At 40.8% G+C, this 14,025-nt stretch overlaps 1 protein-coding gene across 3 annotated transcripts in view; it reads right to left on the bottom strand.

The window, feature by feature from the left end:
* BMPER (BMP binding endothelial regulator) overlaps positions 1-14,025 on the bottom strand; it is a 149,280-nt gene that overhangs the window by 73,523 nt on the left and 61,732 nt on the right. The gene's annotated exons all lie outside the window — the stretch shown is intronic.

The raw sequence follows: 14,025 nt of genomic DNA, 5'->3' as shown, positions 1-14,025 counted from the left end.
TAAATATACACACACACACACAAGCAGGCAACAGTCTTGAAAAGCCTTACCAAAGCCGTATTTGCCAACAGAAATTTCTGCTTGCATCAGGCATACAGGACAGGTAAACTGTCCTTCAAGACTTTCTATATTGCTTGCAGAGACTTTGGATTATCTATATTTTTTTCAATCTCTAAAACAACAAATGCAGTAATTGAAGAAACAGTGTCTATCTTATTTCTTGGTGTGGATATGATAAAACCAGGCAAAATAAAATCATTATCCATGAACACTTCCGGATGTTCCAAAAAGTTATTGAGCAATTTTTTATATTACTCTTCATCTCCTGTGCTGTGCCCTTCTAGGCTTGTCTGGGACAGGGATTAAGTGCTGAAGCAAGATGAGAGCAGGTGTTCTTCCACTATGTCTGTGACCTCAGAAGCCAAAATCACTTAAGAAAGCACATTCTTGTTAGCCTCCAAGGCCAACTATGCAAAGCCAAAAGGTCTGCTTTGTTCAGAGGTCTGAAAACCAAGTAGGTATATGAAATTTTGGGAAAGAATGAGGGGGAAAAAAAAGAAAAGAAAAAGAAAGCAAACTAGACTAGATATATCAGAGGCAAAGACAAAAGCACAGAAAATATATCAAAGATTGACTCAGTTAAAAGAGATCTTATTTCTCATTCTGTTCTGTTGCCTGATTACTTCATCATGCCTTCACTGTGTTTAGCTCTAGACCCTCTACCAACATGTGCTATCTATGCTTATGAGAGGTCCAGGTTGCCCAACTTTAAAAATCAGTCCACCTTTTTCTCAGCAAGGAAAGTCAGTTTTTTTCATCTAGCTGTCTTGCCCTATTTATCACTCAGAGCTGCAGGCTCATCCCAGCAATAAGCTTTGCATTCCTCATGCTGTGATTGAAGGCTTATGAACAGTCTCCAACCTACATGCTGAATGGCTCTTGGGGCTCCCTGGGGAGAGATGGAAAAAGCCATTCATTTTGAAGAGCTCTGTGCCTGAAATGATGGCATACCACTCCACTCCTAATGGCCTCCGTGAATCATGTAAAAGCTTTTACATATACGCAGACCCACTGTTGCACAGAAAATAATATACTGACTGTACCCCAATTCTATAATAAGTTTTCAGGCATTGAAGTCTACCTGTCCCATGGGGCTACCAAAGCATCCTGAGTGCACATGGCTGAGGACTGCTCGTAATTCTTTCACTGCGGCACGCAGAAACACAGAGCTTATTGTAGACTGAAACGACTGCTCTAAATTAAGGGTCAGACCAGAAACTTGACAAAACTAAATTAATTCTTTAGTGATGTTCCTTAGTATGCTTAGGGAATAGCTCTGTGAGAAGAGACACAGGTGCAGAATGAAAGAAAAAAACAAAGAAGGGCTCTCTGAAGTAATGCTGTGATTCACCCCAGGGAAAAAGGCTACAAGAAGCCAAAGTTCAAATTTCGGTGACAATTCAGCAAAAGGGAAAGCAGGGCATGGATGTCTCAGCCAGACTGGTGACAGGATCAGGGATATATCCATGGAAGATAATGAGGAAAGGCTGAGGGAACTGGGACTGTTCAGCCCAGAGAAGAGAGGGATTTAAGGTGACCTAATTGCAGCCTTCACCAGAAAGGAGCCTGCAAAAAAGATGGAGAGGGAGTGTTTAGAAGAGTATTTAGCAACAGGAAAAGAAGAAATGGCTTTAAACTGAGAGCAGGCTTAGATTGGGTATTAGGAAGAATTTTTTTACAGAGAAAATGGCAAGACACCTGAGCAGGTTGCCAGGAGAAGTGGTGGGTACTCCATTCCTGAGAGTTCAAGGCCAGATTGGATGGGGCACTGAGCAACATGGTCTTGTGAAAGGTGTCCCTGAACACTGCAGGGGAACTGTATCTAGATAATCTTTAAGTTCCCTTTCAACTCAAGCTATTCTATGACTCTGTGAAGATAAAGCAATACTCCAACACATGGTAAGCACAGTTCTTTTCTCGCAATCTTGCTGCTGCATTTAATACTCACATAAGCTGTGGCTCTGCACAACTGCCATGGAGTTGTGCTTCTCTGATGATTAAATCAAAGTTTAGGCTTAGCACACTATTGAGAGCCTTTGTAGCCTCTTGCATATGTATCTTTTGAAATACAAAATGGCATAAATGGATAAAGTAAAATATTTTCTCTGTTTACAGCTCCTGCCTTACTTATTGAACTGGCCCCTCCACACAAAACGAAGACTAGTTCCACCTGTCTCCTCAACTCATTGCTACTCCTGCTTCCAGCTGGAATGCTGCTTCCTAACACCAAACTATTTTCTAACTTGCTGCTGTCCCACATAGGCTCTCCCATGCTAGTGCAAGTTCAAAAACAGTCTGAAACAAACCAACCCATACCCTTTAAGGTGGGAATAATTCTACCTGTGCTACCAAACTTAGAGAAATAATTCATTGGGCACTCATTAAATGTTAAAACACACAACAGTTCCATTTTCTTAAAAGCCTCAGTCATTGTAATTCAAGACTCACAAAGCATTCAGAATACCTGCTTTCAAAGCAGCTGGTGCAGCCAGTGCTTTAAATTGCATGGAATAGAGCTGGGTAGGAAAAAATGAGTGCAACAAAAGTTCAAAAAAAACCCCAAAATCAATGGAAAAAATAACTCTGGAGAGGAAGAATATTGGCTTTGGATGACCTAAGCTAGGATGGGAATTGCACAGTGAACACCTTTCTTCTTCCAGTTCTCAATTGAATCTACAGCTTTTAGCTCACATTTCCTTGTTTGATATCATCCAGGCAGCCAAAATGCTCCAGGTCAGAAGCAACACCCTCCAGTTATTCCAGTAAAACCAAATCTGAATTGGAAGCCTGCACAGACCAATAAAGTACAAGTGACATCTGCTTCCTGTGAGAAATGCTATTCAAGATCTAGGCAAATAAATTCTTGAGCAATTGTTAACATGAAACTTGAATCAGAGGAGCCTGCCGCAGTTCAGTCTTTTGGAGGTAAGAGATTTTGTAGGAAATCTACTGTCTACAAAGAAAATATTCACTTTCCACCTTGTAGACAAATAAAAACGCTTTATCTCCTGCTGCCACCTCATATCTGCAAGACAAACCAAAAGGCTCTGAAGACACAGCTCATCAGGTGGTGTGGACTGAGGTTTCGTCTTGTCCAAGCAGTTTTCTCAAGAGACAGAAGAGAGGGGGAGATGAAACAGCACTTTCTAATGCTCCCACGAGAGGTCCATCTTTGAGAAGGACAGACAACAAAGCCTTCTTTAGAGGAAAGCATGGAGCTGGTCCATCTAGCCATCCATTCACTTCTGCCCAGCTCCTACCTCAGTTATGCTATTTTGCTGTTCAATAAGGACACAAGTAACTTGGCAGTGTTGAGAGACACACCCAGCCAGGATCCAGGCTATGACTGACTACTGGACACACTGGATGGAGGACAAAGTGCAATTTCTGAGTAGGCTACCCACATGCCTGGTGCACAGCACATGTGGAGCCTGTGTTCTGGGGCAGAGAGAAAAAATTGTCTGCAGAAAAGTCTGCAGGTTGGCAGTCTGTTGTAATTAATCCCCAAGAGCCTTGGGCTTCATCTACCAGGAGGGCAAGAAGTGATCACCACCAACAGCTTTTCTTCAGCAGATTTTTAAAGCATTCATGAAATCCCAGTAGGACAGAGATTTCCACACTCCCGATTTGTTTGCTACTGATAACGAGCATGTCTAAAGTTAATAACATTCTACATGCATGATTTTTAAGGTTAAAGGTTCACATCATTATTATCAAGAACCAGGTTTCTTGTGGGTATCTCATTTTTCTATTTGACTTTCAGGTTTCATCTCTGCGCTTTAGTGAACCTATAAATCATCTAGAAAAGATTCCTCCTTAGTTTTGCCCTTTGTTCACCGTACACTTGAAAAACTTCTCATCCTCTAACAGAAATAAAATTTCCATTGATTTTGCAGAATATTTTGTTTAAGTACTGACTAGCATGAGGAGTCAGTGGATTGCAAACATTTATTTTTAACTTTCATTCTAGAAGAAGTGTGAAAGGTTTCATTTGCTACTAGTGAGCCTATCCTTACAGGGGGAAAAAAAAAAGGAAATATCAAAATAACATTTCTCTCAACTCTGGGATACATATTCCAGACATTAAGAGCAAGGTCAGACACACACTGTAGACTCAGCAGGGTTGTTGTAAGAACTAAGACAGATGTTCAAGGCTGTCTCCAGCTATGAAGAAAGATTTTACGCCACCAGCATGAAAAAAAAAACTTTGAAAGTTCAACAGGGTCACTACTGAGCAAGTCTGCCCCATGCCAGTGGCCAGAGAAGCCAAATAAACACCCAACTGTGTGACTGTTTGTCTTCAACTGCTCTGCCCCAGTGCAAGCAACTACAGTCACCATGAACATAATAAGAAGCATTATCAGTTCTGTGACAGCAAAGACATAAAGGCAATAAATAGACATGTTCCAATAAAGAGATGGACATATTATTTGAGATCCCAATAAAAATGAGTATTACCATTGTGGAATTAAAAAAATATTGAGGCATTCCAGGCCTCATTTCATTACACCATATTGGCTGATGTGTGTAGGGCTTCCTAGGTGAACTGGACAATGTGTTGGCTTGCATACACCTGGTGGCCTCCAGGAGCTCTATCTGACTTATTAACTACTGTGTGATAATAAAGATTTTGATCACCTCCCAAACATGCATTAAAAACATAAGCCAGGTCAGCAACATGTGATGCTTTGCAAGCATCTCCAAAATGCCTCTGAAATCACATGCCCTGAAAACCCATACCTTCAGTTTACAATCACATTATACAGTCTCTGATGTACCACATAAGTAGACTTCAGGTACAAAAGGGAGAGGATACCGTACTTAGAATATGGGTTTAATCTGGAAATTCAATCTGGAAATCTCTCCCAAATCAGATGAAAGGCACCCCACTTTTTGTAAGAATGCTGGTGCAGCATGGAGTGGACAGCCTCTGGAAATAACTTCACCCCTACACAGTATTTCAGGGCCCCTGAAACACCCATGTCATGCACAGTGAGAGTTCCCTGGAAGGGTCACAGGAGGAAGAAGGTTTTTAGGAAATGAACAAAGTAGCAAAACAGTTTGCAGCATAAAAGCAATCAGCACATCAATCAGACAGACAAGCCAGAGCTTCCCACATCCCTGCAGCCTGATCTATTGTCTAGATCAGGATTTTTAAAATGCCTCTGTAGAAAGCATTGGATAAAATTCAGAATGGGGAGATCTTGAGCTTACATTCAAAACAGCAGGTATTTATACTGCAGGTATTTATAACTGTATGTGCCAGATTTTTAAACTTTGGATTTAGATCTCAAACCACATTTTCTGCAATATCGCTCCTATGGGAGGACTTTAGAAAGTGGCCCTGGTGACAGTCTACAGTGGTGTCCTAAGAACTGCATGTGAAAAGAATGCTCTACAGAGCTCACATATATGTTAATACCAGGTCATACAGATTGGTGTGGATATAAATAAATCTTCTTAAATAGCTTAAAAATCACCTAAAATCTAGACAGATTAATAGTAAGATAGTAAGATTAATAGTAAGATAAAAGATTATTGTGAGTAAATTACTGAACCAAGTCGGGGCAAAGCAAAGGCACAATTCTTGAAATTATTTCAATTTTAAATCTCAGCCTGGTGAAATGCATTGACATAGCAAAAGAAGCACAAAAAATTCCAGCAATTTCTAACAGGTAAAAGTTTGACTCCCACCACCTCTCTTTCCATATGCACCCTTATGATACAACTTGTTAGGTGTACAGTCTGTGTCACCAACAAGCTACAATAACCAAAAGGTCTGACTACTTGTCTCCAACTAATGTAAATTCATGTCCCTGTGTTCCTAGCAAATTGCAAGCGCTGTTGCAAAGTTTCACAGAGTTAGAAGATCTTGACCTAAAAACCAAGAATTCTCCCTCATTTGGAAGTTATTGTGTATATTATTGTATCCACCTGCTGAAGAATCAACTATATTAATTCATTAATTATTTATTTAGGATAGAATAGAGGGCTCTAAATATTGTTACGTGTTCCAAATTATGTGTTATGTTAACCGAATACAGTATGTACAAAGTGACATGTAGGTGTCAAGTCTATCCAGTCTTGCCATCCATTCCTATTCACAAGGGCCACTTTTCCTGGGATTGGTAAGATTAAGAGAATAGATTTCTCTTCCGTAGTGGGAAGAGTGTTGCTGTTTGTTTGCTGAAATATCCCAGCTTCCTCCCAGAGACTGAAGTACGCTCTTCTGGGATATAGCACTCCACTTCGAAATGAGACTGTTGGGGAGCTGCTGGTCCTGCTTCTTTCAAGTTTCACAAAAACATGAATTGCACTGAGTGTCCTGTGGGAGGAGGTGGAAGACCAGGGTATGTGCTGCCTTAGGTGAAAGGGACCATTCTGGAATATGAAATTATGGGTTGCAAAGTAACTTTCTTTAAGGTATGCACAGGCATACCTTAAATGTCCTAAATTTCACAGTTGCTGGAACTGGAGAAGGGCTCCTTGGAGGAGGTCACAGAACTCTGCTCTCAGCTGGGGGACAGTGCAACCAGCACTTGGCCACATTTCTCCAGTCTAATAGCACTATGCAGAAGTGTTGCTGGGATGATATTGCATCTGGCTCCACAATCCAGCTGAAATCAAATTGTTTGCTGACCCAATAGCTTACTTGCAAAGTAACACAGCTGAACAGCCAGCAGCCCTCTCGCCTCTAGGGCATCCACACAGTGCTCTTGAAAGTGGCTCTGTTGAAAGTGATGTTGTAAATAGCCCCCCTTCTCTTGAAAGCCCTGAAAGGTTTAATTGTGGTGAATACTTTGTCTCTTTCAGGCTGATTCCTAAGGAAAGAAAGCTTATGCAGGTGGAAACCAAGGACATCTGTAGTTTGTGAATCACTGACCAGCTCCAGCCACAAATGATCAAGGGACTACTCTGAAAAAGGTATAGAGACAAAACAGCAAAGATCAAACTGACAGTACAATCTCAAGGACATTAAGTTCCTACAAGTTTTTTTCAAAGCCAGACTGGTGCACAGAGTAGAGAGCCCCTAATTTCTTTCTTAGCATGAACTCCAGAAAGCATCCTACAGTGTCAGGCAGCAGCTGGCCTTCCAGCTAGCATCTCCCTGATCTTCTGCCTTTCATTCAGTGCTTGTGTCATGGAGGTGTTGGAAAAAAACCCCAGATTTTTGCAGATAGGACAGATCAAGTGCCACACATCTATAGAAATAAATCTTTGCTGCTTCTGCTGTTCTGGGAACATAATCTATTCCTAGGTTACAAGGAACAGTGGTACATAAGACAGGTCTGTGTCCCATAGCTAATGAAATTTTCCCATGAGATGAGGCATTTTTCTTTATGCCATTCCTGTGTTGGTGTTTCACTCCCAGTACCTACAAGGATTCATGATACCTGTGTTCCAGACTAGCCATCAACTATCCTCAGTGCTGGATGCTTTCAGAGGCAGCCCATGTATTTGTTCTGATGTAAGAGCCGTTATTTTATTGATCCTTTTCCTGGACAGTCCTGGAGAGCTGATGCTTTTTCCAGGGCTAGATCTGTTTCTCTCAACAAATGTCTCCTGCAAGCAGAAGTAATGTATCTCACAAATTATTCTGTCTTTCATTAGGTGGTTGTTAATGTCTCTGAAGTCTCATCCAGAAGGCAGGGCTTCCAACAATGTAATCTATTCCTTCTTTTGCTAGTTGATAGTGAGTTAAGAAAAAACATTTAAAAAAAACCAGAAACAGTATCTCTCAAAAATTCAGAGATGGCTGGATTTACACTGCACCACAAACACCTTTGTGGACTGTTTAATTATCCCAGGTACTATCTCCAGCAACAGATCAACACTTTTTATACTTTTTTCCCAGTGAGAGACCGTCTAAAAAGTTACTTTAATTTTTCTCAAATTTACCAACTACACTTAATGCTACATAGCATGTTAGTTCTTGCATTCAGCATACAGATGACTGGCCAGCATCTCAAATCCAGCTTTTCCTCTAGTCTGAATCCTTTCACATCATCTCCATCCCTTGCTGCCATTTCATTCACTTACTAATCAAACTCTTCCTTACTGCAGGTCTCATTCAACTGATTGCTGTCACTGTGCCTTTCAAAGTTCATGCTGGGAAATAGTATCAAAAAGCTTTAGCCTTCTGAATTTAAAAATAGCTCATTATTAATAGGCAGCTACGTAACACTAATGCCACAACCATCAGTACCACAGCCCCTATCCTCCACATATCTTGGTGTTTTCCATGAACCAGACATCTTTATACAAGCTATGCCTCCCCCTCTAATCTCCCTGCCAGTTGCTGCACAGGGCACACTCAAACAGAGCCAAGGTTGGAGGTTAAAACATATACATGAGATGGAAGAAGTGAATTTTAAGGCAAGATGTAGGCAAGCACTGCCCCGAAGGTTCATACAACCCAGTGGAGGTCTTTCCACCGATTTTCAGTCCACTTTGGATGACAGCACTGAACAGAAGTCCCAGAAGTTGCACAGGCAATGGTGAAAAATGAGCCCAGATAACCACTTAGGCAGGAATGGGCCCGGAAGGCAGCTGCACCCTGCAGAAAGGGGGCTCTTCGCCACCCTGGGGGAAAAGAGCTGCAGCTCTGTGGGGACAGCAGATGGGAAGCAAAGACATTGGCAAGGAAACAATTCTGGCACACCACTGCAGAAGGGAGTTCAGCTATTCATGATTAATTTAGCTGTTGCACCAGAGGTCTCCAGCGACTATGGAAGCTTTGCTGTGAGTCACATGATTATTTATTTCTCTTCTAAAAAGAACTGTTTCTATGAAAAATTGCAATAAAACATGTTAAGCTGGAAACTGTCTGTGGCCAGAAAAACTATTAAAAACCACTAACATGCTTCTTCAGTTTATTCATGTCCTATTCCAGATAATAAGAAAGTTAGGGTTAAATCCAAGGGACTTTCCTAACTTCAGTTATTAGAAGCAGAGCAGTAGCTCTGTAAAACAGGTCCTGGCTTCTTGCAGCCATGACTTTTTCCCTGAATCAGTTGGAGCCTGCTTTGTTTTCATTGGCATCAAGAACACATGAAGTACAGTCCAGTGGGTGTACAGTTGTGTATACACCACCAGTGCATTTGCATATGGTTTCAAAGTCCTAACTCAATGCCTGCAAAATGATAGCCACTGCCACAATGTGTTTATATTAAGATCATTTTCTTTTCCTAAGATAAACTTCCACAAAAGGGTTTTTTCACTTTTTTTAGGCTTATTTTTCTACAATATAAGCTTTGTGATAGTACCTCACAAGCTTTTCTCACTACATCCCACAGTAAATGGTACTCCTATAAACCCTACACTTTGGCAACTATCGACAACACCCTTCAGCCCCACTTCCAGCTCCCACATTACAGTGCAGAACGGACCTCCCTTCTGAGAGCAGCTTTTCCTTCTGAACAGCTTGTTCACAGAGATACAGTTATTAAATCCCTCCAGTGTCCCTAGTGTGTTCCTCGCACACACAGAATACTAGTACCATTGTGACCCTGAGAAAGGTGACAGTTCTGACTCTCACTTCATCATCATTCTTTAAAATACTTGGTCACAACCAGAAACTCTACAGATGTATCCACACAGCTTGGCCTTAGAGCATTAGTTTTAAATAATTCCCCTTAAGTTATCTGCAAGAATAAATTGCAAGACTTGAGTGAATTAAATCTCCAAATGCCCAAGTTCTGACATCTGGCATTTAGATACAAAGTAAAGACTCTCTATTCAGCAGATACTTTCTCGTAGACAATATGAACATCATTCCATTGAATGGTTTGAAACTTCAGGTTTTGGGATGCTAAAGAGTAAAACCAATTAGGGTTGTTCTTAGAAGAGCAAAAACTACACAATTTAGAAGCAGATACCTACACACCTTAACTTTGAAAAGCTGTTGCTAGGTCAAAACCTACCAGAATAGTTCACATCAAATCACCGTTCCATTCACAAGCAAAGAGAACAAATCTCCCTCTGTGATTCAGGGCAGTGAAGTATTGGGGAGGTTGAGACTTAATCCTTCACCAGTTATTTCTACAATTTTTGAATGACCTTGCCTCAAGGTCTGCTGATAAAGCACACTGGTATCTGTAGAACATCCATGGTGAAATAAATCATACTGTCATAGTAGTAGCAAGGATACTACTTCTAGGTTTTTACAGGACGTTTATACGTGCATCGAGACTCCTTGAATGTTATGCTCCATGTATACTGGTGAGGTAACCTCAGGAAATATAGGATTACATACACACTGCTTCCTTAATGCATCCATCAAAGGTTTTCATTAACAGGAGATCCTGTTTGTCCTAGGCACTTAGCAAAGTGAGTTAAAAATACACTTTAAATGTTGTGTGAGAAAGAGGTAAACTGCAGCTCATTCAGAGGATTTCTGGGAAAATAAAGTTTTAGGAAAACTAGGCTACTTTTATGAAACCAGTAGGTTATGAAACTGTTCCTACAGTGAAATACTCATAGGGATAGCTTCAATCTACCAAAAATGGTATAGGATTAGACTCACTGTCAGCCAGTGGCACCTATCTGTAGCAACATTTGTAACAGCACTGTGCATAATTCCATTGCTTTGCACTACATAGAGCTGTCCAACCCCAGAGATGTGACTTGGCTCTACTCCAGGGTAGGGCACACTCTGGCTTGGGATCAAGGTAAAGTAACATGTTTTAGCTTTAAACACAAGCCTGAGCAAGGGGTGCTGAGGAATCTGCAGGTCTCCACAAATAGCCTTGGGAAGCATTTTGATTAGGAATCATTTACAAGTCAGAGTTCCTCTGCCACTTCCTCCTTCCTCTAGCGGTAATGACTTGGAGAAGTATCAGCAGCAAATGCTGACATTTCCCAGTCCTGGTTAGCAAGATTGATAGAAGAATAACAGGTATGGATTTTTTTCTTCTCATTCTTAGCTTGCAAGCAATCTGCATATTCATGGGGAGAGGGTGGACGAAACCCTAAGAAATCTATTCGTCCTTTACACCCCACCATGACACCCATTCAGACATTCCAAGACTTGGCTTCCTATTTTTTCACAGTAAAGTTCATATCTAGCTATTGCTGTTCTTTATGGATGGGATCCTGTTGCTAATTAACAGCTTCTTATTGGTAGCCATTTGTCAAAGGCTGATGCCCAGATGGCAACTTTCTCAGGGACACCTTCGGCATGGTGAAGTCTCTAGAGCAATACAGTGCCATTAAGGCATTTCTGGCACACCAGACTTGGCTGTATTTTGGGCAGGCCAGCTCTTCTGGCACCTGCCTAAAGGTCTGCTGCTCTTCTTGATCTGGGTCAGCCCCATTACAGCAAGCTAACCAGCTTGGAGCTCATCTCCTAGCTAAACTCAGGTGGCATTCCCAAAGTGTATGGCCAATACCTAAATTTTTTGCAAGGCAACAGCACATGACCAGCTTTGTTCAAAAAGATGGACAGAATAGGTGGAAACACTTGTACCTACCTTTCCAATAATGTCCTGCTAACCAAAGCACTTCAAAATAGAAGTACAGAGCAGTCAAAAATAAAAAGAACCATATGAACCATGAGGCTGCCTAGAAAGGAGGAGTATGTTTCCAGAAGCAAGTGAAAGGGGCATGTACACAAGAAGAATTTTTCACATCAGGGGATTTTTCACAAAGGAAGATCTTTCTGCATTTTACATTACAGAAAATACTTACATTAACACTAAGAAAGGGGGTCACACCACATGCAATTGGAAGTGCAAATTACAACACAATCTTACCTTAGCTTACTGCTTCATCATCAAAAACCATTATTAGTCCTTCAAGGAAACAATGAGCAAGCAAATAAAATCTGGGTTTGCTTGCAAGTGTAGGTGTCTCCTTGGCCTTGTTAAGTCTCCTTTGTACCAGTCTAATGATGTAAAATAGTCTTAAAATCAGTATAAAGTAACTCATTAAAGACTCTCATAGGAAACAGAAACACACATTTTTATGTGCAGGATTTGTTGAAGTACTAGAAAAAGGTATGTTAATTGGCTAAGCAAAGACATTTGAAAAAAATGTGAATTATTTACATTGCAACCATCATCTATAAGCAGAGAACTTTGATAATTTACTTCTCCAAAAGTTCCTGTCTTTTTTTCCCCTACTTTTGATTTTATTTAACATGCTCCTGAGATTGCAGGACAGAATCCAGAACTCTCTTCTCAGCAAGTTTTCACCATTAGCAGTGCTTGCAGTTGCACACACTTTCAGTTATTAACCTTCCCTCTACTCATGGAGGGTGGTTCTCTGATTATGAGAAAAAGTGTCATTTGAAATTATTCTACAGCAGAGAATAGCTACACACACCAAACTATTTTATTGTAAGTTAACATTAATGGCTGCTATACCTTTCAAAATGATACAATATTTTCTTACTATTTAAAAAACAGACCCATCATATAAAACAGCTGCCATGTTTATTTAGATAAGAGCTCCTCCACTCTTATAAAGTGGAGACTGATGACAGATGCGTCTTTAAGGCGAAAAATATTAATTCTAGAAATGTCAGCATCTGCTTCTTTTCAGCCTAGCCTTACAGATTCACACATCATTTTTCATCCACAACGAGAGTTTCGGTTTTTTTGCACAGAGAATCTGAAAACATGGGTGTAAATTACTGGTCCTAGGGCCTGACACTTTTATTAGCACATCACTGGTGCTACACGTGTTAGGTCTGATTAGACATAGAGAGCATTTTCCACTGCTCATTCCCCATGCAATGAGGAAGGCTTGCACTTCCCTGACAGGAGCTTCCCACCCGACTGTTCCATTTCTGCAAATCAGTATTTGCTAAAGTTATGAGATGAAGTACAAAAATATTGTATGTAGTTCCTGGAGTTACTGAAGATTTAAGATATTTAAAAAACAGGACAAAACAAACAAAAAAAACCGAAATCAAACAAATTTAAAACCCCACAAAGGTAAATTTTCTACTGAATTTAAGGAGTCCAGCCTTCTGCCCCACCCAGCTACCATTCTATAATTCATTTGCATGTATTTAATACAGTAATGGTTGTTTTTTTAGTAATTTACATAGTACTGGTAGTAGATACAGCAGATGAAGCCCTACACCTTACTCACTACAAATGCACAGAGAACACTTCCTACAGCACAGAAGAGCTCTGCAGTACTCACATTGACTCCCACAGAAATACATTCCGATAGAAAACATCACTCAAGGATAATTCTGTACAATCAAACCATGAACAGACACACGAACAAACAGCAATTAGAAGGTGTCTGCTAACCATCAGCAACTCAAGATAAACCATCTTACAATTAGTGACCAGTTCAAACAAATTAAAGCTGCTGCAAGAATGGACCACACTGGCTAAAAAGTCCCTCTGGGCAAAATCCACCTACATGTCGCTAACTGGTGTCACATCATCGCCAGTGACTATCCAAGACATTCTCACAGCACTTGCAGACATGCTGAAGGATTTTCCACTGAAGATCCATACCTTCTTGGCACAACAGCAAGCAGCCAGGTGTTCTATTCAACTGCCCAAAAGATGCCTCTATTGAATAACCAAAAGCTGTCCTATCCTAACTGGTAGCTGCTCTCCACAGCCAGATATTTTTAATTCAGACAACGCTCAGGTTGTTATCCTAAACATTTCAGTGACAGTAAAACCTCTCCAGCATGGTTGCAGAGAAAGGTGCTGACAAATCTCTATATTTCAACAATGTGAGCTGGCTAGAGATGAGACATCGCTTCTGGCTTGCCTGCAGGCCACACTGACCTCCCAGCATGGCAGCGTGCCGAGGCAATACATCTCAGAAAGAGCAGACCATGAGCTGAGAACTTGAGGCTGCCCACATCCACTATAGAGGCACTTTGTACAAAGTGCTATCACTAAATTACTTAACAAAATATTCCCAGTTTTCCTTGGAGCGGGGCAGTGCATATCTCCTGTGAGAGTAAGTAATTTATTTACATAGGTACAA

The sequence above is a fragment of the Zonotrichia leucophrys genome, chromosome 2, assembly GCF_028769735.1.
Source record: "Zonotrichia leucophrys gambelii isolate GWCS_2022_RI chromosome 2, RI_Zleu_2.0, whole genome shotgun sequence".
NCBI classification, from domain to species: Eukaryota; Metazoa; Chordata; class Aves; order Passeriformes; family Passerellidae; genus Zonotrichia; species Zonotrichia leucophrys.
Note: the sequence above shows the minus strand (reverse complement) of the source record. Positions and strands in the feature narration are given on the sequence as shown.